The sequence below is a fragment of the Nerophis ophidion genome, linkage group LG01 (assembly GCF_033978795.1).
Source record: "Nerophis ophidion isolate RoL-2023_Sa linkage group LG01, RoL_Noph_v1.0, whole genome shotgun sequence".
NCBI classification, from domain to species: Eukaryota; Metazoa; Chordata; class Actinopteri; order Syngnathiformes; family Syngnathidae; genus Nerophis; species Nerophis ophidion.
Window position 1 is genome coordinate 49964291 of NC_084611.1, and position 24737 is coordinate 49989027.

General features: G+C 40.0%; 1 protein-coding gene across 2 annotated transcripts in view; it reads right to left on the reverse strand.

Moving 5' to 3' along the window:
* atf7ip (activating transcription factor 7 interacting protein) overlaps window positions 1–24737 on the reverse strand; it is a 106049-nt gene that overhangs the window by 69867 nt on the left and 11445 nt on the right. The window contains exon 1 of one of the 2 annotated variants that reach the window (XM_061906104.1): window positions 7789–7942. The exons of the other annotated variant lie outside the window; for it this stretch is intronic. The gene's annotated coding sequence lies outside the window, so the exon portion shown is untranslated. Of the gene's footprint in view, window positions 1–7788; window positions 7943–24737 lie in introns of those variants that run through there. 2 annotated transcript variants of the gene reach the window in all.

Consider the following 24737-nt stretch of genomic DNA (forward strand, 5'->3'; position numbering starts at 1 on the left):
ACGAACAAACGTTGAAGGGTATGACAATAAACCGTGATACAACTCCCGACGGTTAGTATCATCAAGAACAATTGAAAAACCGTGATGGATAACACTAACAAACGAACAAACGTTAAACGGTATGACAATAAACCGTGGTATGACTCCCGTCAGTTAGTGTTACCAGTTAGTATTATAAAACAATTGAAAAATTGTGATGGATAACACTAACAAACAAACGAACGATAAACAGTATGACATTAAACCGTGATACAACTCCCGACAGTATTATCAAAAACAATTGAAAAACCGTGATTGATAACACTAATAAATGAACGAACGATAAACGGTATGACAATAAACCGCGGTACAACTCTCGACAGTTAGTATCAAAGAACAATTGAAAGACCATGAGTGATAACACGAATAAATGAACGAACAATAAATGAACGAAAGATAAACGATGTATGACAATAAACCGTGGTACAACTCCTGACGGTTAGTATTATCAAGAACAATTAAAAAACCGTGAATGATAACACTAATAAATGAACAAACGACGAACGGTAAGACAATAAACCGTGGTACAACTCCCGACAGTTAGTAATATCAAGAACAATTTAAAAACCGTGATTGATAACACTTATAAATGAACAATTGATAAACGGTATGGAAATAAACCGTGGTAAAACTCCCGACAGTTAGTCTTATCAAGAACAATTGAAAAATCGTAAAGGATAACACTAATAAATGAACAAACGGTGAATGGTATGACAAAAAACCGTGGTACAACTTCCGACAGTTAGTGTTATCAAGAACAATTGAAAAATCATGATGGATAACAATAACAAACGAACAAACTTAAAACGGTATAACAATAAACCGTGGGAGAACTCCCGACAGTTAGTATTGTCAAGAACAATTGAAAAATCGTGATGGATAACACTAACAAACGAACAAACGTTAAATGGTATAACAATAAACTGTGGTACAACTCCCGACAGTTAGTATTATCAAAAACAAATGGAAAACCGGGATTAATAACACTAACAAAAGAACGAGCGATAAATGGTACTATAATAAACCGTGGTACAGCTCCTGACGATTTGTATTATCAAAAACAAATGAAAAACTGTAATCGATAACACTAATAAATGAACGAACGATAAACGGTACGATAATAAACCGTGGTACAGCTCCCGACGGTTGGTATCATCAAAAACAAATGAAAAACTGTAGTTGATAACACTAACAAATGAACGAACGATAAACGGTATGACAATAAACCGCGGTACAACTCCCGACGGTTAGTATCATCAAGAGCAATTGAAAGACCGTGACTGATAACACGAATAAATGAACGAACAATAAATGAACGAACGATAAACGACGTATGACAATAAACCGTGGTACAGCTACCGATAGTTAGTATTATCAAAAACAATTGAAACACCGTGATTGATAACACTAATAAATGAAAGAACGATAAACGGTGAGACAATAAATCGTGGTATCGCTCCCGACGGTTAGTATTACCAAGAACAATTGAAAAACCGTGATTGACAACACGGATAAATGAACGAACGATAAACGGTATGACAGTAAACCGTGGTACAACTCCCGACAGTTAGTATTATCAAGAAAATTTAAAAACCGTGAGTGTACACAATAACAAACGAACAAACGTTGAACGGTATGACAATAAACCATGGTACAACTCCCGACGGTTGGTATCATCAAGAACAATTGGAAATCTGTGATTGATAACACTAATTAATGAAAAAACGATGAACGGTATGACGATAAGACGTGGTACAACTCCCGACAGTTAGTATTATCAAGAAATATTGAAAAATCGTGATGGATAACGCTAACAAACAAACAAACATTAAACGGTATGACAATAACCCGTGGCACGAATACCGACAGTTAGTGTTATTAAGAACAATTGAAAAATCGTGATGGATAACACTAATAAATGAACAAACGATAAACGGTATGACAAACCGTGTACAGCTCCCGACGGTTAGTATTATCAAGAACAATTGAAAACCGTGATTGATAACACTAATAAACGAACAAACGATAAACGGTATGACAATAAACCGTGGTACAACTCCCGACAGTTAGTATTTTAAAACAATTGAAAAATTGTGATGGATAACACTAACAAACGAACAAGCGTTAAACGGTATGACAATAAACCGTGGTACAACTCCCGACGGTTAGTATTATCAAGAAAAATTGAAAAACCGTGATTGATAACACAAATAAATGAACAAACGATGAACAGTATGACAATAAACCGTGGCACAACTCCCGACAGTTAGTATTATCAAGAACAATTTAAAAACCGTGATTGATAACACTAACAAACGAACAAACGTTGAAGGGTATGACAATAAACCGTGGTACAACTCCCGACGGTTAGTATCATCAAGAACAATTGAAAAACGGTGATTGATAACACTAATTAATGAACAAACGAACGGTATGACAATAAACCGTGGTACAACTCCCGACAGTTAGTATTATCAAGAACAATTGAAAAATCGTGATGGATAACACTAACAAACGTTGAACGGCAGGACAATAAACCGTGGTACAACTCCCGACGGTTAGTATCATCAAGAACAATTGAAAAACCGTGATTGATAACACTAATTATTGAACAAACGATGAACGGTATGACAATAAACCGTGGTACAACTCCCGACAGTTAGTATTATCAAGAACAATTAAAAAATCGTGATGGATAAACCTAACAAACGAACAAGCATTATACGGTATGACAATAAACAGTGGTACAACTCCCGACAGTTAGTATTATCAAGCACAATTGAAAAATTGTGATGGTTAACAGTAACAAACGAATAAACGTTAAACGGTACGACAATAAACCCTGATACAACTCCCGACAGTATTATCAAAAACAATTGAAAAACCGTGATTGATAACACTAATAAATGAACGAACGATAAACGGTATGACAATAAACCGCGGATCAACTCTTGATGGTTAGTATCATCAAGAACAATTGAAAGACCATGATTGATAACACGAATAAATGAACGGACAATAAATGAACGAACGATAAACGATGTATGACAATAAACCGTGGTACAACTCCCGACAGTTAGTATTATCAAGAACAATTTAAAAACCGTGATTGATTACACTAGTAAATGAACAATTGCTTAACGGTATGACAATAAACCGTGGTACAACTCACGACAGTTAGTATTATCAAGAAAATTTAAAAAACGTGATTGATAACACTAACAAACGAACAAACGTTGAAGGGTATGACAATAAACCGTGGTACAACTCCCGACGGTTAGTATCATCAAGAACAATTGAAAAACCGTGATTGATAACACTAATTAATGAACAAACGATGAACGGTATGACAATTAACCATGGTACAACTCCCGACAGTTAGTATTATCAAGAACAATTAAAAAATCGTGATGGATAACACTAACAAACGAACAAGCGTTATACGGTATGACAATAAACAGTGGTACAACTCCCGACAGTTAGTATTATCAAGAACAATTGAAAAATCGTGATGGATAATACTAACATACGTTGAACGGCATGACAATAAACCGTGGTACAACTCCCGACGGTTAGTATCATCAAGAACAATTGAAAAACCGTGATTGATAACACTGACAAACGATGAACGGTATGACAATAAACCGTGGTACAACTCCCGACAGTTAGTATTATCAAGAACAATTAAAAAATCGTGATGGATAAACCTAACAAACGAACAAGCGTTATACGGTATGACAATAAACCGTGGTATAACTCCCGACAGTGTTACCAAGAACAATTGAAAAATCGTGATGGATAACACTAACAAACGAACGAACGATAAACAGTATGACAATAAACCGTGATACAACTCCCGACAGTATTATCAAAAATAATTGAAAAACCGTGATTGATAACACTAATACATGAACGAACGATAAACGGTATGACAATAAACCGCGGTACAACTCTTGATGGTTAGTATCATCAAGAACAATTGAAAGACCATGATTGATAACACAAATAAATGAACGAACGATAAACGATGTGTGACAATAAACCGTGGTACAACTCCAGACAGTTAGTATTATCAAGAATAAATGAAAAATCGTCATGGATAACACTAATAAATTAACAAACGATAAACGGTATGACAATAAACTGTGGTACAACTCTCGACGGTTAGTATCATCAAGAACAATTGAATGACCATGATTGATAACAAGAATAAATGAACGAACGATAAACGATGTATGACAATAAACCGTGGTACAACTCCCGACAGTTAGTATTATCAAGAACAATTGAAAAATCGTGATGGAAAACACTAATAAATTAAGAAACGATAAAAAGTATGACAATAAATCCGTGATACAACTCCCGACAGTTAGTATAATCAAAAACAATTGAAAAACTGTGATTAATAACACGGATAAATGAACGAATGATAAACGGTAAAACAATAAATCGTGGTACCGCTCCCGACGGTTAGTATTATCAAGAACAATTGAAAAACCATGATTGATAACACGTATAAATGACATACAATAAACTGTATGACAGTAAACCGTGGTTTAACTCCGGACAGATAGTATTATCAAGAACAAATGAAAAACCATGAGTGATAACACTAATAAATGAAAGAACGATCAACGGTATGACAATAAACCGTTGTACAACTCCCGACGGTTAGCATTATCAAGAACAATTGAAAAACCGTGATTGATAACACTAATAAATGAACGAACGATAAACAGTACGACAATAAACCATGGTACAACACCTGACAGTATTATCAAGAACAATTGAAAAACCGTGATTGATAACACTAATAAATGAAAGACAAACGGTGTGACAATAAACCGTGATACAAGTCCAGACAGTTAGTATTATCAAAAACAAATGAAAAGCACTAACAAAAGAACGAACGATAAATGGTATGATGATAAACAGTGGTACAACTCCCGTCGGTTGGTATTATCAAAAACAAATGGAAAAACTGTGATTGATAACACATAAATGAACGAACGATAAACGGGATGACAATAAACCGTGGTACAGCTCCTGACGGTTACTATTATTCAAAACAATTGAAAACCGTGATTGATAAGACTAATAAACGAACGAACCGTTGACACTGTCACTACACGATCAGTTTAAGAAGACGCGATCGTCACATCCGACAACTTGTTTTACGGCAAATTCGAGAGACCTTAACGTCGTTGACCAACTAAGAAACAACATACCCCGAAGAAACTCGTACAAAACACATTGGAGTGAAACTAAACAATAGGGCGATAATACTCCGATTTTTTTTACATCTACCCCTTGTTCACGCTTATATTGTTGTACCCTTTTACTGCGAGGTAGGCTATTTTTTATACAAAACATTAATAAAAGATTCAAATATCACAGAACATGACGTAGCAGGAGCTTTGTCGTAAGAAATTGCAAGTCCAAAAAGTGACGGAGTCTTTGCGGATTCGTGGACCGATCGTGTCCTCCGGTAACCGGAGAAGCATGATAGCGCTAGTTTTTTAGCTAGCTTGAATTCTAACACAAATAAGACTATTAAATGAACAAACCGTTGACACTGTGACTACACAATCAGTTTAAGAAGACGCAATCGTCACATCCGACAACTTGTTTTACGGCAAATTCGAGAAATCTTAACGTCTTTTACCATTAAGGAACAACATACCCCGATAAAACTCGTAAAAAACACATTTGAGTGAACCTAAACAATGTCCCGATAATACTCCCGATTTTTTTTTATCTACACCTTGTTCATGTTTATATTCTTGTTCCGTTTTACATAATAGGTAGGCTACTTTTCATACGAAATAAAAACAAAACATTCAAATATCACAGAACATGACGTAGAAGAAGCGTCGTCATAAAAAATTGCAAGTCCAAGAAGTGACGAAGTCTTTGCGAATTCGTGGTCCGGTCTTGTCCTTCGGTAACTGGAGAAGAATGCTAGTGCCAGTTACTTAGCTAGCTTAAACGCTAACACAAATCCAAGAGATCTTAACGTCTTTTACCATTAAGAAACAACATACCCCGAAACAACTTGTACAAAACACATTGGAGTGTTTGCGTTTATGTCGAAAGAATAACAACAGGAAGTGAACTAACGTAATGTCCTAAAAACTGAAACTGATACGCTTGAAAACTGTCTTTGTTTATCATTACAAAACACTTTAAAACTTTTACAAAGTAGAACAGAAGACGATAAACAAATTTAATTAAACACTCAACCAAATAGTATGGCTTTTAAGAAGACAGAACAATATTCAATATTTATTCCGCCAATGAAAGTATATTGTGTGTCAATCTATTTTAATATTTTATAACAATTTACAATTTAAAAACTGGTGAAAGATTTCAGTGTGTGTGTTTTGAGCAAAATACTGTGATGATACTGATAACCCTGATCATTTTGGTCACAAAAACCACGATGGGAAATATTCGTAGACCAGCAGAAATCATTAAATAACGAAACTCACTTGACAGTAAAAAGTTGTTTTCGCAATTGTTGGATTTGAATTCAAAGCATAACCGAGCATGCTTCACTATAATTTTTGTCTCATAGTAAGTGTACTGTCACGACCTGTCACAGCACACCCTGACTTATTTTGAGGTTTTCCTGTGTGTCGTGTTTTACTTCTTGTCTTGGGTTCCTATTTCGGTGGCTTTTCGCGTTTTGTTGGTATTTTCCTGGAGCAGTCTTCCTTGAACGCTATTCCTCGCACCTGCTTTGATTTGGCAATCAAAACTGTTTAAGTTTTGCGGATGCAATCCTTCTTTGTGGGGAGATTGTTGATTGTCATGTCATGTATGGGATGTACTTTGTGGATGCCGTCTGCTCCACGCGCTGTAAGTCTTTGCTGTCGTCGAGCATTCTGTTTTTCTTTCCCTAAGCTCCAATGCCTTTTCTTAGAGTCACTCGCCTTTTGTTTATTTTTGGTTTAAGCGCTACATACCTTTTTACCTGCATGCTGCTTCACGCTGTCACCTACACATTGTGATCACGACAAACCATGTTCCCGACATCTACAAAGCAATTAGCTACCTGCTGCCACCTACTGGTGTGGAAGAGTATTACACGGTTACTCTGCCGAGCTCGAGACAGCACCGTCACTCAACAACGGCACGTGTGGAAGAGTATTACACCATTCCTCTGCCGAGCTCGAGACAGCACCGACACTCAGCAATTCGTGATATATAATTACTGGTTTGCAATAAATATTTTTAACCCAACTAAGTGAAATAACAATCTCCTACGGCACACCAGACTGTATCTAGTGTGCCGCGGCACAGTGGTTGAAAAACACTGCCCTAAACTACGCTACATGTGAGTTTGTGTGCATGGAATGGTGCTGGCCTAGCTCTTCTGAACCAGCGTAGCCAGCTGGCTAAACAATGTCGTGCTTAAAATGTCGCTAGGGTCCAGGCGTGGCAATGGTTACGTACACGAAGCAGACGCGCTTCCGTCCTTTGTGTATCGTTAGCAACGCGAAGCATACAACTAAAAGAGATGACACAGGAGTAAAAAGAGTTGACCGTCAATTCTCGACAAGATTTTGTCGGTCGCACACGTGTCACAATTGCAACCTTACCACAGACTTGTGTGAAGCCTCCGGTGCAAAACCTTGCTCCTTTACATTGTAAAACACTAGCTGCAATGCTAACTTAGCTTAGCATAACAAACAATGACCTTGACAGCAAATGTGAGGTTTAGTTGAGAAGAGTGCACCAACTCACTTCTAGATCTGCACAGAAAGGTCTAGAGTGAGTGCAAGCATGCTAAGGACTCGCAGGATTGTCCACCTTTAGCGAGGATGTTTGCAATTGAGGCTTTTGTTGCTTTGAGGTTGTGGGGGAAGGGAAGAGCTGAGCAGGCCCTGCAGACAACATAAAAGGAAGCAGGGGGGAGGAGCTCTTTCAGGACTAGTCCACCTTGCAGCCAGGTGTAGGGGGGTCCGGGCATAGGGTGTGTGCAGCATGGTGCCTTGGATTTTTAATCATCAAGGTGGAGAATGTCATAAAACATCCTTAATAATCACTTTGTTGACTACATATGTGAACTTTATAGGGATTATGCAAAACCGTAGTTGACCATGGTCCGACACCAAAGCAATACTAAATTGCTTGGTCTGGTCTCGCATAGCGTAACACAGGAAATGGATTTTTAAAAGTAAGTTACAAGCAGGGAGTAAAGATATACATGGAGATAAAAGTCACTATGTTTCAAAGACAAAGAGTCCTGTATGTTTATAGCGAGATAGAGGCCTTTGATGCTTTATGATGTTGGGGGAAGGGCGAGGCCGTGCCTGCCTGCAGGAAAACATAGTCGGGAGGAGGAGCTTTTAGGACCGTACCATTTTGTCCTGAGCGGGTGGGGGGGCCTCCTGGTATGGAATAAGGGCTTTATCTTGTAATACGGGGCTAAAATCTCACTACAGATGGTAAAATCTGAATTATGCAACGCCAAAGAAAACATTACTTTCAAAACAACAATGGATTGTGCTAGTTTCTTGCACACCAGGTCCATTATCAATCCATCCATTTCCCACCGCTTGTCCCATTCTGGGTTGCGGGTGGGTGCCTGAGCCTATATCAGCTGCATTCGGGCGGGAGGCGGGGTTCACCCTGGACAAGTCGCAACCTCATCACAGGGCCAGGGCCAACACAGACAACATTCACACTCACATTCACACACTAAGTCCATTATGAATATGATAAATGTCATGTCCGTAGCTACGGTGCAGCGCAGTGATTGTGAAGATCTTCTCTAGCTAGAGAGACGGGGAGTAGAATGCACCCGCAGTTGCGTAGCAACACCCCTCCCCGAACCTAGCACGGAATAGTACCCTGTGTGGAAAACCTACCGCCGGCACGGACTGAACCATTCCGGAAAAGGGCAGGGGGAGATCAATGTCTTTTTTTTTAGGTGGACTACAATAATATAACATGGGTTTAGAAACCACATTCTAAAGTCTGAGCACAAGAGAAGCTCTGCTCCGGTTTTCAGTGGTAACCTGAGACTTGACGTTCCTGCGGGGGTGGATGGTTACGTCTGCTCATTTGCATAAAGTTAAGTTGTTAAAAGATCACAAATTCGCTTTGAACATAAAAGACGTCGTTAACGGCCAATATTTAGAATGGAAACAACTTAAAAGTCAAACAATTAGACAAAAATTAAATGACGACGACACACAGCATGAAGACATTTCTTTGAAGGAGAAATAAAAGCTTAAGGGGAGGCGCCGACTATGGACTGCACCATTTTTCCTAAAGGTTATATTTTAATATACAGTCCCCCCTACCTGGTGAAAAATTATGTGATTGGCCACTGCCCATTCATGTCTTTGTATAGTCCTACACACATATCGTGTGGAGCCACTCCCCTGAACTGCCTTTTTTACCTTAGGCATCATTATGAAGTAGTCGTATCACTGGAGGATGAGGCTCAACATGTCATATATAAGCCGGAACCACTAAACTTGAGAAGAAAATATTTTTTTACTAAACATTAGCCGCACTGGACTATAAGTCGCAGATATATTTGTTGTGAAATGAGTTATTGACACAGAAATATTTTGTAAATTTAAAATAGTTTTTAATCATATTTATTTTATATTGTTTTTATATATGTATTTATTTTATTTTTTTGTTTTTATTCAGTCATTGGTGGAGCTCAGGATAGTATTTGAATGTTTTTAATATTGTTGTGCAGCACTTTGGAAACATTTTGCTGTTTAAATGTGCTATATAAAGAAAGTGGATTGGATTGGATTAAATATTTATTTACATACCTTGTTTTTAAACGGTGTCTGTAACACGGCATTAAAATGGTTGATCAAACAAAACACAAGTCACCGTCATGGACCCTCTAGCTGCAGAAACTAGCTCTCCAATCAGCTAAACAGACTCAACAACTCCACGGTTTTGGTGAATTTACCAAGGAATATGTGAAATTGAAACAAAAGAAAAATAAATGCCATGGTAAGTTAATAATACTAACAAACACTCCTAAACGTGTTAGCATAGTAGCTAATATTAACGACACCATCTTGATTACATTACAATACCAGGTTACAAATATGAAAACACTCCTACAGACATCACACAAGGGTTGCTTTCGTAATTAAGAACTGTTTTAGTTATATCGTAAAACTTACAAACGTTGCTTGGAGTCTTGAGTGAAGAATCCTTTCTGAGGCTACGGGCAGTTTTACTTCCAGTTTAAGGCACTAAGACAGGAAGTACACTTTCATCCCGCAACACTTGCAGTGAGCGAACTTGTCCAAAAGATGGCGCCATTGTAAGTAAATACTAACAGACACTCGTAAACATGTTAGCATAGTAGCTAGTGCTAATGACGCTAGCTTGATTACATTACGATAGTACGTACAAATATGCATGAAAACACTCCTACAGACTTCACACATTGTAAGTGAGAATTGTTTTAGTTATATTGTAAAACTTACAAACGTTGCTTGGAGTGTGGAGTGAATAATCCTTTTAAAGACTACACCACCTGGATAAGTTTTGCAACTTGTTTAAGTTGGGGTCCACGTAAAAACACATGGGACGCTTTAGTAAGTTAGAATTGTTTTAGTTATATTGTAAAACTTACAAACATTGCTTGGAGTGATGAATGAAGAATCCTTTCGAAGGCTACAGGTGGTTTTAATTCCGGTTTAAGGCATTGAGACAGGAAGTACACTTTCAACCCGCGACACCCGCAGTGAGCAAACTTGCCCAAAAGATGGCGCCACAGCACAAACAATACCACACCTTTTCGGTGTCACTGCATGTGTTGAATGAAAATTATTGGATACCAAACATGGCTGTTAAAGAAAAAATACAGATTTATTAGGCAATTTATTAGGTAGCTGGGTTCAAAGTGTAAAAAAAATAAAATTGTGGCTTATAGTCCGGAATTTACACTATATATTGTGTATGTAAATATATATATATATATATATATATATATATATATATATATATATATATATATATATATATATATATATATATATATATATATATATATATATATATATATATATAAATATGTGTGTGTATATTTTTATATAGATATACATATATACACCTATATACAGAGTGTATATATCTGTATGTATATATATATATTATATATATATATATAGACATACAAATATATATAGAAATACACATACATTTAGAAATATACACACACACATATATATATATATATATATATATATATATATATATATATATATATATATATATATATATATATATATATATATATATATATATACACACACACACACACACACACGTATACATACATACATATACATATATAAATGTGGGCTTATGAGTTGAAGGTGTCAGTTTCTTGTAATTGTATTCATACAGCTTCAACTGGGACTGAACTATTGAACCGGTGATGGTGAAGCCGAGTCAAACAACAAGACAAGAATATACAAAATTCAAGAACTCAAATAGTACCATCCATCCATCCATTTTTACTGCTTGTCCCTCATTAATGGTAATTAAATGAGGCTAAAAGAGACATTTCATCTCAGGTGAAATTAGTATTTTTAGCAAGACCATAAAGTACAAATTAAAACAAATACTGATAAGTTAACACTCAATGGAAAATGTACATTTTCTTCAGAGTAACAAGGAAAATGGCAGTGAGGCAGTGCTAGCATGTTAGCCTTACTGCCTGCTATGGAAGACGGAGCAAAGAGAGAAACATACAAAGCTTCCATCTGCACTCCCCCACAGAGGGCAGGGATGTTATTGAATGGACTCAACCATTTTAACTCAGGGGTGGGTTTTTTTCTCCACAGAAAGGAGGAAACATTTGCTTGCAATTGTTTGGAAACATACAAAAATGAAAAAAATTTACATAGCATTTTTGTTTACATAAAATTTTCATCACAAAAATGTGACCTCATTTTTTGGGACAAAACATTTCCTTCTTTATAATGAGGACATGTTGAACTGTGATCAAAATGAACTTTACTTTTGCAAATGAGGAAGCCCTATTTTGTAGAACAAGCTGCGTGATCGCCCCCCTGGTGTGCAGAAACACAAAATAGCCACCAGTTCTCCTGTGAGCGGCATGAGACGTGATCACCGCTCCGGGAGTCCTTCAACAGACTCCGCCTACCGCACAGGAAGGGGACGGGAGAAAAAAAAAACATCAAAAGGAAGAAGAAAGCTGCATAGTCACGTAAGAAAGTGGACAGAAAAAGGGACAAAACGCTGGTAGACTTGTTGTTGCTAAGAGACCACGCTGTGTGCTTGGACTGTTTACATAAACATTTTCACACCAGTTTGCATCTTTCTCCCCCTAAAATGTTTCATCAGGTGACTCAAAGTGCATGAACCTTGCGACGATGCAAGTGGAGTTTTTTTACAGTGGCTCTCCAACTTTCACACGCTCTAATTTGTTTTACTTTTGCAAAATGTTTACTTTAGCACACAAATAAAACTGAAATGAGAGAATTGTGAGTGCATTCCAACAATAACGCGCACGGTCCATATGGTTCTCCTCCCCCTCGTCCGTCCTCACTCTGATCTCATCTGGATTCACTGAACTCAAAATGGCCACCAGGTCTTTTAGTGCACAAGCACGTCTTATGTTACAACAATCATACATGCCAATCAAAGAAAAATCTTAATCTATTATTAATTATCCGCACGCTAATTGTGTTCTCTCTCTCCCTCTCTCTGCAGTCAGCCCGTTTCATACATGCTAGCCTGTCAACATCACCCGGACCAGAGACGAGCAGAGGCTTTTCACTGTCCCGGTTTTTCATGCCAGTCCCTTTTGCGTCCAATCTTCACCAGGTCACACAAGCAAGGTCTGTGCAAATCTCCCAACGCCAATGCCAACGTGGTTCAGAATGCGGTGGTTTATTCTAGGGACCCAAGCGCCGGTCTCTGCAGACGTGGGCTAAGACATCAATGACAAATAGCAACAACAATTCTCAATTAGAGCTAGAAATTTTGCCGCCTTACAGGTTGCCAAACCGGTGTGCACATAATTTTATGTGTCCCTTCTCTCACAGGCTAGCACAGGCTGATTAAAAGGAAAAAGGGGAAGAAAAGGTGGGGGATGGTAGCGGCAGTTTTTACTCAGCGCATGTCTTGTACTTCTAAACGATGCTAGCTTTAAGGCTGTCAAAAAAATTTTTAATAATAATCTGCATCAACCACATAATGATAGAGAACAAACAGAAGCACAGGTGGCAAAGGAGAGTCCACTGACTTTTCCAAAGAAGTTACAAAACAATGCTAGCCAGTTATAGAACATGTGTGCAGTGCTTTGATGTTTGTTCAAAGAAGCAGCTTTGAAATAAACAGTAAAAGTTTTTACGGTTGGAGTGCAGCTAGCGCCGAACAGACGGGTCTGAAATCATGAGGCAGAGCAGCAACACCCCTCCCCCACAACAGCAGCCTGCCTGCTCCAGTTGCAAGTTTTACAGTCCGGCCTGGACTAAACCATTGCAGCACCAAGGGGGGTTTACAGAGCTGAGCTTCCTTCACATGTTTTAGTTCAGGTAACAGAAGACAGTCTCGAACATACCAACATTATTCCTAATTTAGCAACTAAGTTGTTTAATCTAATAGCCTATGTCTCTGGAAATAAATCTACATATTTTCAGTTACACCACAAACAGGTCTGGAACAGAGAGGTGCAAACTCAACCGCCTCCTAGGGCTGCAAAACGAGAGTGCTGAAGGTTGTCTTTCCTTCCGTCACGGGCTAGCACAGGCGGATCAGAAGGAAACAAGGAAGAAAATGTGGGGGATGGTAGCAGCGCTAATTTTCACTAAGCACATGTTGAGTATTCTTAAGCGTTGCCCGACTGCGGAAGATCTTTTTTGGGGGGTGTAAAAAATGTTTTCTTATTGTGGTTGCAAAAAGCAAAATTACAACAACAAAAAAACGAACAAACAGCATCAAGGTCCCAAAAGTATGTAAACCTGGTTTTGAATGGCTTTGGAACAACAATAAATAAGTCTCCCGACTGCTTGTATTCTTCCAAAAAGTGAAAACCAGAGGTGGTCAACCAAGCCAAGATGGCTGTTAACGATCTGAGTACAAATAAAGCTTAAAGTCTTCCTGCAAAAAGCAGATAAAAGCAATAAAAAACAACCCATGCAATGGATTGGATCCCTATAAAAAAAAGTGATATCAAGGATTATATGTTGGTTGGGTACCCAGAAATATGGAACTATTGTGCTCTAGACGTCGTTCTACACAACAAAACAGATGGAAACTTGGAAAAGCATGGAGGTCTACAACTTCTTTCTGTGTGGCTGGGTCAAGGACATTGGTATCAGGTAGGGCTGGGCGTAAACTATATCACGAAATAAGTTATTTATATTGATCGGTAGAAAATTATTGATATTTGTATGACCCATTCAAGCCTGCCAATAAACACATTCAACAATTTCCAAATGATCAATGGTGCTATTTATCAGTGGAGAGTATCTGGTCGCCAGGTTGGATGAGGTAATAAAATATTGAACACCACACATATGTAGTTTGGGACGCTACTAGTTGAACCCACACATTGGAAGTGTCAGGATGTCTGCATTAAAACCAACAAAACTAAAGACAAGATTCTCCTACTGAGTTGATGTATCAAGATATCACAGTTTTTCTTGTCACGCCATGCAGATAATCCACAGCGAGACAGAAAGATGTGTGTGTGTTCCTTTAAGAATGGCAGTGTGTTGGGTGAGTGACGTCAGTGAGCCAGCGGTAACAAGTAGCAGTAGTGGTGACTGGCGAATGTGTACGGTTGTGTCCTGCAGAAATAGGAATAGAGCGACCGAATTGTCACAAAATCGGCAGCCTCATCGTTCCGACCCGGAAGCAGAGCTTGGCTGACCCATTGTCGAGTAAAGTGAAGGCTGTTACCCCCGACATAAACATTGTTACTGGAGGGAACATCTTCCCTGCACTCCTCGACTACGGTCCGCGACTGGGAGCCGAACAGCAGGAAAGGTGTAACACTCGATAGTTGATACTGTTACGTAATTGGCTGTTCGTGTGTCCCTCCCATTGCTCAGTGACACTTCCTGTTTGCTGAGTTCCCAAACCAATATTGCGTCATAATTTCTGGTTTCTTCCGGCCAAAAAACATAAATAAATATCAAATGTTTTATCAGATACATTTCATATTGACATCAATTATGTGTCTATCGCGATATACATCAATATCGTATTATTGGCCAAGCCCTAGTATCAAGACTCTCCAGGGTTAATATGCTTCGTTTTTGCTTGTGTATGGTTGCATTTCATGACGGCAGTGTAGAGTAAAGTGAAGGCTGTTACCCCCCGACATAAACATTGTTACTGGAGGGAATATCTTCCCTGCACTCCTCGACTACGGTCTGCAACTGGGAGCCGAACAGCAGGAAAGGTGTAACACTCGATAGTTGATACTGTTACGTGATTGGCTGTTCGTGTGTCCCTCCCATTGCTCAGTGACACTTCCTGTTTGCTGTGTTCCCAAACCAATCTTGCGTCATAATTTCTGGTTTCTTCCAGCCAAAAAACATAAATAAATATCAAATGTTTTATCAGACACATTTCATATTGACATCAATTGTGTGTCTATCGCGATATACATCAATATCGTATTATTGGCCAAGCCCTAGTATCAAGACTCTCCAGGGTTAATATGCTTCGTTTTTGCTTGGGTATGGTTGCATTTCATGATGGCAGTGTCGAGTAAAGTGAAGGCTGTTACCCCCCGACATAAACATTGTTACTGGAGGGAACATCTTCCCTGCCTTCCTCGACTACGGTCTGCGACTGGGAGCCGAACAGCAGGAAAGGTGTAACACTCGATAGTTGATACTGTTACGTGATTGGCTGTTCGTGTGTCCCTCCCATTGCTCAGTAACACTTCCTGTTTGCTGAGTTCCCAAACCAATTTTGCGTCATAATGTCTGGTTTCTTCCGGCCAAAAAACATAAATAAATATCAAATGTTTTATCAGATACATTTCATATTGACATCAATTATGTGTCTATCGCGATATACATCAATATCGTATTATTGGCCAAGCCCTAGTATCAAGACTCTCCAGGGTTAATATGCTTCATTTTTGCTTGTGTATGGTTGCATTTCATGATGGCAGTGTAGAGTAAAGTGAAGGCTGTTACCCCCCGACATAAACATTGTTACTGGAGGGAACATCTTCCCTGCCTTCCTCGACTACGGTCTGCGACTGGGAGCCGAACAGCAGGAAAGGTGTAACACTCGATTGTTGATACTGTTACATGATTGGCTGTTCGTGTGTCCCTCCCACTGCTCAGTGACACTTCCTGTTTGCTGAGTTCCCAAACCAATCTTGCGTCATAATTTCTGATTTCTTCCAGCCAAAAAACATAAATAAATATCAAATGTTTTATCAGACACATTTCATATTGACATCAATTATGTGTCTATCGCGATATACATCAATATCGTATTATTGGCAAAGCCCTAGTATCAAGACTCTCCAGGGTTAATATGCTTCGTTTTTGCTTGGGTATGGTTGCATTTAATGATTTAACTTCGGGTCTACTGCCATGTTTGTTGCTGTTGCAGACACTTTTTAAGAGTAACCTGTTTTTACCCGTATTTATCAAAATATAACTATAGATGCAGTGTGAGCTGCTTTTCTCGTTGTCGTTTCGTAAAATCTCACACTCTTCCGCCCTTTTCGATTACCTCTCGAAGAACTCTGAAGAAACGTTTATCCTTTTCTCGGTTTGAATGATTTGTACAGCCAAAAATAACACAAGCATAGGGCCTTTTTTCTTCGGCAAAGGTTAAATGGCACCTCATACCCATCAGCAATATACATTGATATCGTATTATCGGCCAAACACTAGCATCAAGACACTCCCGGATAAATATGCATCGTTTTTGTTCGGACATGGTTGCATTTCATGATTAAACTTTGGGTCTACTGCCATGTTTGTTGCAGGCACATTTTATGAGTAGCGTGTTTTTCCCATTATTTTTCAAAATATAACTTTAGAGAAAAAAGTGTGAGCTACTTTTCATGTCGTCGTTTCGTAAAATCTTGCACTTTTCACACCCTTCTTGAATACTTCTCAAGGAACTCTCAAGATAGGTTTATCCTTTTCTCGATTTGAACGATTCACAACACAAGCGTAGGGCCTTTTTTCTTCGAGAAAGGCTAAATGGCACCTCGTACCCATTGCGATATATACTGATATCGTATTATCGGCCAAACCCTAGTATCAAGACTCTCCCAGATAAATATGCATATTTTTTGCTCGGGTATGGTTGCGTTTCATGATTTAACTTCTGGTCTACTGCCATGTTTGTTGCTGTTGCAGGGGCCTTTTATGAGTAGCGCATGTTTACCCGTATTTATCAATATATAACTGTAGACAGACTGAGAGCTGCATTTCTAGTTGTCGTTTGTCGTAAAATCTTGCCCTCGTCCACCCTTTTTGATGACCTCTCGAATTCTGAAGAAACGTTTATCCTTTCCTCGGTTTGAAACGATTCATACAGCTGAAAACAACACAAGCATAGGGCCTGTTTTCTTCGAGAAAGGCTAAAGGGCGCCTCATTACCAATTGGGATATATATTGATATAATATTATTGGCCCAGCCCTAGTATCAAGACTCTACCAGATAAATATGCATAGTTTTTGCTCGGGTAAGGTTGCATTTCATGATTTAACTTCGGGTCTACTGCCATGTTTGTTGCCGTTGCAGGCGCTTTTGATGAGTAGCGTGTTTTTCTCCATATCTAAGAAAATATAACTATAGATGATGGAGTTTGCGCTGCTTTTCTCGTCGTCGTTTCGTAAAATCTCGCACTCTTCCGCCCTTTTTGATTACGTCGCGAGGAACTCTGAAGAAACGTTGATCCTTTTCTCGGTTTGAATGATTCATACAGCTGAAAAAAACACACGAGAATAGGGCCTTTTTTCTTCAAGAAAGGCTAAATGGCACCCTGTACCCATTGCGATATATATTGATATCGTATTATCAGTCAAGCCCTGGTATCAAGACTTTCCCGGATAAATCTGCATTGTTTTTGCGCGGGTATGGTTGCATTTCATGACTTAACTTCGGGTCTACCGCCATGTATGTTGCTGTTGCAGGCGCATTTTATAAGTAGCGTGTTTTTCTCTGTATTTATCAAAATATAACTATAGATGATGTTGTGTGAGCTGCTTTTCCCATCGTTGTGTAAAATCTCGCACTTTTCCGTCCTTTTTGATCACCTCGATTTGTACGAATCGTAAGGTCAAAAACGGGGCCTTCTTTCTTCGTGAAAGGCTAAGATGTGCCTAGTACCCATTGAGAACAGAGCTAGATTGACCACCATGCATATTTAACGAGTGGGTCGTGACCTCAGTAAAATCCCAGCAATAGGTTAAAAAGAATGCTTTCCAATTATTGTACATATTTGTGGATTTTTGGGAACTTTTATAGAATAAGAATCAGCTTTTAAATAATTGAAAGTTTTACGGTTGCAGTGTCGCTAGCTAAACAGATGGGTCTCAAACCCAGATAGAGACAGAGCGGCAACACCCTTCCCCCACTGCAGCAGCCTGTCTGCTTCAGTTGGAGCTTTTTCAGGCCAGCCCGGACTAAACCATTTAGGAACAAACGGGGGATTGGACAGCTAAAGTAAAAAATACATTTTAGTCTATTTTTGGTTGCAATTTAGTTAGCATGTTAGTTCACAACATAACATGTGACATGTTACGAGTTGAGTTCAATATTGTACCCACAGTGCAACGCTCTGAACAGGAGCGAGGAATCTTAAAAATCTGAAAAAGTAACAATTAAGTTAGAACCAGCAAACAATTAGCAATACAAAAGCAGCGCGTTGTAGCCTGCTAAACAGGAGTGCGCAGGATGTGCTGCTCTTCCGTCACAAGCTAGCACAGCGTGACTAGAAGGAAAAAAGGGAAGAAAAGGTGGGGGATGGTAGCCGTGCTATTTTCACTAAGCGCATGTGGAGTAGACTCTGTGAGCTCCTGTGGGTGCCAAAAAAAAACACCACAATGACAAAATGTTGACCCATAATGCAACAGAAGTGGAAAAAATATCAATGCCAATCATTTACTGTAGAAGTGTAATGTAGTTTTTTGATGGATTTTTTTTTTTTTTACATTATGTTCAAAGCCGCTTTGAATTAGGCCAACTAGTCAAGTTTCCACGTAGGGTTGGACTAGAGCTAGCACCAAATAGGCGGGTCTGAAATCAAGAGGCAGAGGGAGAGCGGCAATACCCCTCCCCCAACAGCAGCTGTCTGCCTGCTCCACTTGGAGGTTTTTTACAGTCCATTCCGGACTAAACCATTGCAGCACAAAGGGAATTTCAACAGACAAGAACTAAAGTTATGACAAAAGTAGGCTACACAGGTTATTTGGAGTTTAAGATGCGGTTATTTCCTTGTTTCTGATTTTAAATGTTCTAATCATGACAGGAGATGCGATTGACATACATTCTGTCTCTCCTGGAAGTACATTTGTAACATAGGCTAATTTCAGTACTTAAGGATTCCCTTGCCATATATGGTCGTGAGCAGTGTGCGATGTTTGGTGACATAATCAGCAAACGTCCAACGATCTTTCAGGCTGTTGCAGACTCGCGAGAGCACAAGCTAGCCCACGCTGCACGCGCCCTTCCCCCACTCCCTTTTTCCCTGTGGCCCACAATGGCTCCTTGCACTACGTCACTGCAAAAATATTTTTACAATGTGCACTCGGGTTTGTCAAGCAAAAGGTTGTAGTGTGAAAATTGAAAATTGGTCATTTTTCTGTCCATCTTTTTTTTACACAACCTTGATTACAATCTTTGATTGCCAATTTCTAATTCTAAAACTGCCCGATAAAATATTAGGGTTTTTTTAGCTGGCGTTCATCAGGACTGAAAGGACAAAAGCATGTTTTTTCCCCTGCGTCGAAGCAACAGCCCACAAGATGCCGGCTCGCACCTCCCCCTCCAGCATTGGATGAGGTGATAGAAAAATCTAACCTCTGAACGTGGCAACACTGACCTAATGACTGAGTGGTTGCTTTTGGGTACATCACATCAACACAGCTCTAAATTTCACCTCTGTCACTCTTTAGCCGCCATTGTTACCTCACACAGGGGAAAATGACGCAGAAAGCTAACAAGCTAAATGAGCGTCATTGTTGCTAAGCGAGAAAACACAGTGGCTCACGTTTTGGCGGTAAATTGTGCCGCGTACGCTAACAACGAACACTATTCAGATGCATAAACCAATAGGGATGATGTTCGAAAACCGGTTTTCCCGATTGTTCGATAGGAAAAGAACTGATTCCATGGATTCGAACCCCTTTTGAGAAACGGTTCCAGTTATTGAAGCCACTATAGTAATGAAAAAGATTTGGTTCTTTATTCGAATCCCTGGGAACAAATCCTGTGTCACAGGAAATGACGTAGCTCAGTCACTCGGAAAAAATGTTCCAAGGCATGGCTTCACTTTACTAAGAAATACAACAAGGAAACGGCTATCTGCAATGATTGCCAGGCTTTGCTTTACTGTAAGGAGAGCAGTACAACAAACATGTTTAAACATGTTCGGGCCTTACATAACCTGAAGGTTAGAGAAACATGTGTCTTCGACACGTGGAGAAGCAGCGAAAGAAATGACAAAGCACGCCCCTCTTCCTCTGCTTCAACCTGCAGTCCCAGTGATACTGCCGGTGAGTAACTAACGTTAACTGTTGCCGGTTTATTTCCATGCTCACTTGATAACGTTACCTCTTATGTCAACCAGGACCGCAGTAATGTTAGCTTGACTAACGTCCCCATAGTCGGTGGCTAATGGTAACGTTAATGTTAGCCGTTTTTGTATGTGTCTGATAACATTAACGTTATCTTGTAGCCTACACCACTCCAGAGCTTGCAGGTCCGTCAAATAAATAATACAAATGAATACAGAATTTTTCCTGCAAGTATTTTTCTTAGGTTGCCCACTTAAAGGGGCAATAACAGTAAATATTTATTAATTTTCTTAAAAAATAAGTGAGTTTTTGATAAACCAAGTATTGTGTGTTTTTTTCCATATACAACAACCTATCTGGATTCGATAAGAGGATTCGATAATGGCATCGAAATCGATAATTTCTTAACATCATCACTATAAACCTAGCGTAAATCAACCCGATGGATCACCTTTGAATGCCACAATCACTATGTTTCCATGCACTAAATTAGTCTGATTTCTCAAAAGGTTAGTTTTTTTGTATTTTCGTGTCAATTCAACTGTCTATGCTTGTATTGGTCATATTCCTGGTGCATATCCCGTACACTGGGGGGGTGCTTATTTCATTTTAGCGCAGACAAACAAATTGGTTTTCCGGTTGACCTATGAATCCCACTAGGCATTGCGGATCCTTACAACTTATTTTAAGTGATGTCCGCTGCAGTATTGGCACAGATTAGAAATATTACGTCTCTAATGGCCATGCTGATGGTAAATAGCAGACATCATCAAGAAATGATCTCGGATTGCGCTACGAATATGACGCTACTACCAAGAGTGTATCGGTGTGGATGCATGTTCAGTGCAAAGAAAGACCGGCAGAAGAGTTTTTTTCAAAGGAATTTTCGAGCGAAAATCATGGAAACAAAACTTTTGAATGTCTTGAAGTTCATTCGTAAGGCTTTTGGGATTGATGGAAGGAGATTGAAATCTGAAGGAAAAAACAGTTTGTGGCCCCTCTGATATCTACCAGATGAAGGTTGTTATTGTTCTGGACTATCTTGCCAGTTGTATAGAATACAGAGTTATTGTTCGTCAGTTTGGATTGCACAAATACAGCGTGAAGAGGTTTGTGTACACCTTACTACAGTTCATCTTATTCGTATTTCGCTCGGGAGTCCGATTTAAGTGGGTATTTTTTTATATTTCCTTAGCTACCTTCCTAAATAAATCTGTTTCTTCTTTCCTACGATCGATTCACTTCACAATGTTCTGTTCTTTGAATTTGTAAAGCAAATAAACAATCCACTCTTCGTTACAATTGTTGCTATGTTTTTATTAAACCGTTTCTGGGTTGTATCTCGCGCGTTAAGACTGGCGCATGCGCGATACAAAGGGTCAACTACGGCTGCACACACCCCCTTGAGAGGTATGGTTTTCGCAGCATGTAGGTGTGTTAGTTCGACAATCAAAAACCGAACACGGTTGGATTTAAGTTGTCATTGGCTGTAGGAGGGTTATTTCGAGCCAAACTATTTGGGAAATTGGACTAACTTAGTGTACTGACCTGACCGCCTGTCATGTTTAGCCTCTTCCATGTTCTAACAATTGGTGCAACAGTTGATCTATTCTCACCAAGCTGTTTCCCAATTGTCCCATAGCCTTTTCCAGCTTTGTCTCTGGTCTTGCCCATGGTAGCAGTTGGACCTTGACTTACTGTGGGCTGCAAAGGTGACTTTAATGAGCTCAAAGGGGTGGTGGCTGGGTGATTAGTTGTGAGGTTAAGGTGGACTTTTTTCAAAAGGTAGACTAACGGCTCTTGGATAGTCAGAAAATAATTCTTAATGATTCTCGTGTGTGCAAATACTTATGAACCCCAGTAACATACAAATAAATCATACATTGTGATTTCCAGATTTTAATTTTTAGATTATGTCTCAAACAGTGGAAATACAGCTATGATGAACATTTCAGACCTCTCCCTAATTTCTAGGTGGGAGAACTTGCAAAATTGCAGGGTGTGCAAATACTTGTGGACCTCACTGGACATCATATTACATCAAGATACATGTAAGCCATTTCGCCCAGACTTTGAGCCCTGTGCTTTAAATAATGCTGCGCCTAATTTATAGATCTTTCCAGGTTCACAAGTCTTACCTGCTGCCATTATTTTTTTCCTAGTCACAGACCAATGATATTGCCAAACGGATCAACGTGGACCAATTAAATTGTTCTGATTAACAGAAATGCAGAGCAAACGGCCGTAACAAAGGCACATCAAAAGACATCGGTATGGCGGCATTGTCTCAAAACATACCAGTATTAAATATAATACGGTATACCACCCAGCTCTACTACAAACCTTTAAATGGAATTCATTTCCAACAAGGCATAATGAAACTTTGCTGATAAAAGTCTGACAGTAGTCAGAAACGATCTCCTAAGAAACAGTTAGTGGAGAACTTAGCGTGTGAAGATTTGTTAGCATTAATTGTGAGGCAGGTGGTGGAACTGAAGAGTGGGCTACTCTGGTTTTCTTGGATGATGACAGATGTTGCAAACATACAGGCAGTGCCACTGTTTAATCTGGTTGGGAGATAGTTCCTACGAAGGTGAAATTCCTGAGTCTGCATCTTTACTTGGAAACCTCACAAAAAAATTTTACAGGATGTTTCTTCACAGTCCAACATTGAAAAGCTAACCTGCAGGCCAAAAGGTTTGTTTAACAAATCTATCTTTGGGATAGGGTTGGGATATTGATATGGTGGTAACTCGTAGCTTTAGGTCTGTAGATCTGTTGATTGGCAGCCGGTCCATACCGGCTGCCAATCAACATGTTTCTATTTATGCTTGTCTCGAGCGCTCCTCAGTGCTCAAATATAGACTATTGTTGAGAATTGTACATGCAAGTCTGCTTCATTCTCCTCTGTTGATGAGCAGTGGGAGAGTGGCCGTGCGCAACCCGAGGGTCACTGGTTCAAATCCCACCTAGAACCAACCTCGTCACGTCCGTTGTGTCCTGAGCAAGACACTTCACCCTTGCTCCTGATGGGTGCTGGTTGGCGCCTTGCATGGCAGCTCCCACCATCAGTGTGTGAATGTGTGTGTGAATGGGTAAATGTGGAAGTAGTGTCAAAGCGCTTTGAGTACCTTGAAGGTAGAAAAGCGCTATACAAGTACAACCCATTTATCATTTATATTAAACGCGTCTTCCCTTCTCTTCACGCTCCTGGTTCCTGCATCTTGGGGTCGCTACTACTGCAGCCATGCGAACCCCTGACATAATCTTTGAGCCAGACTGTGACATCGCAGGGACCCCTGTCGGCGACGCTCAGCTGACGTTCTGGACCGCACAGTTCTTGGAGGTCTTGAAAGCCTAGTTTGTGCGGTCCCCAACCACAGCAGGCTCGAACCTACTGCCTCCGCCTCGGCGCGGGTTCCGGCTCACCGCTTGGTTCGGCCACCGCTGCCTACGCCCCTCCCGGCTCGGCCGCCGGTTCCGGTTCTCCGACCGGCTCGGCCACCGCCGCCATCTTCTCAGTCTCCTACTGTGCGACCTCCTGTACTGGTTCCACGGCGATCTCCTGTGCCCGCACCGGGTAGACCACCGGTTCCTACACCACGTCAAACGGCGGTCAACGCTATGCTGGTGTTGGTCACGGCGCCACGTCGACCAACACCGGCTGAGGCCCCAGCACCCGCTTCTGCTCCGAGGCTGCTTCCAGCACCTGCACCAAGGCTGCTCTCTCCGCCAGCACCCGTTCTTCCTGCCAGTCCAGTGAAGGCTCCGTTGGAGCCCACTGTGAAGTCCTTCTTGTCCTCCTGCTGGGACTCGGCGAGGGACGTGTCGATGTCCCTCCTCCTATCCCCCTTCCGCCCATCCCGAGTTTTTGCACTAGGGGACACCAACAACCACGAGCTTCTGCTTCCAATAAGGGACGGCGTCTGGCAACCACCTAGT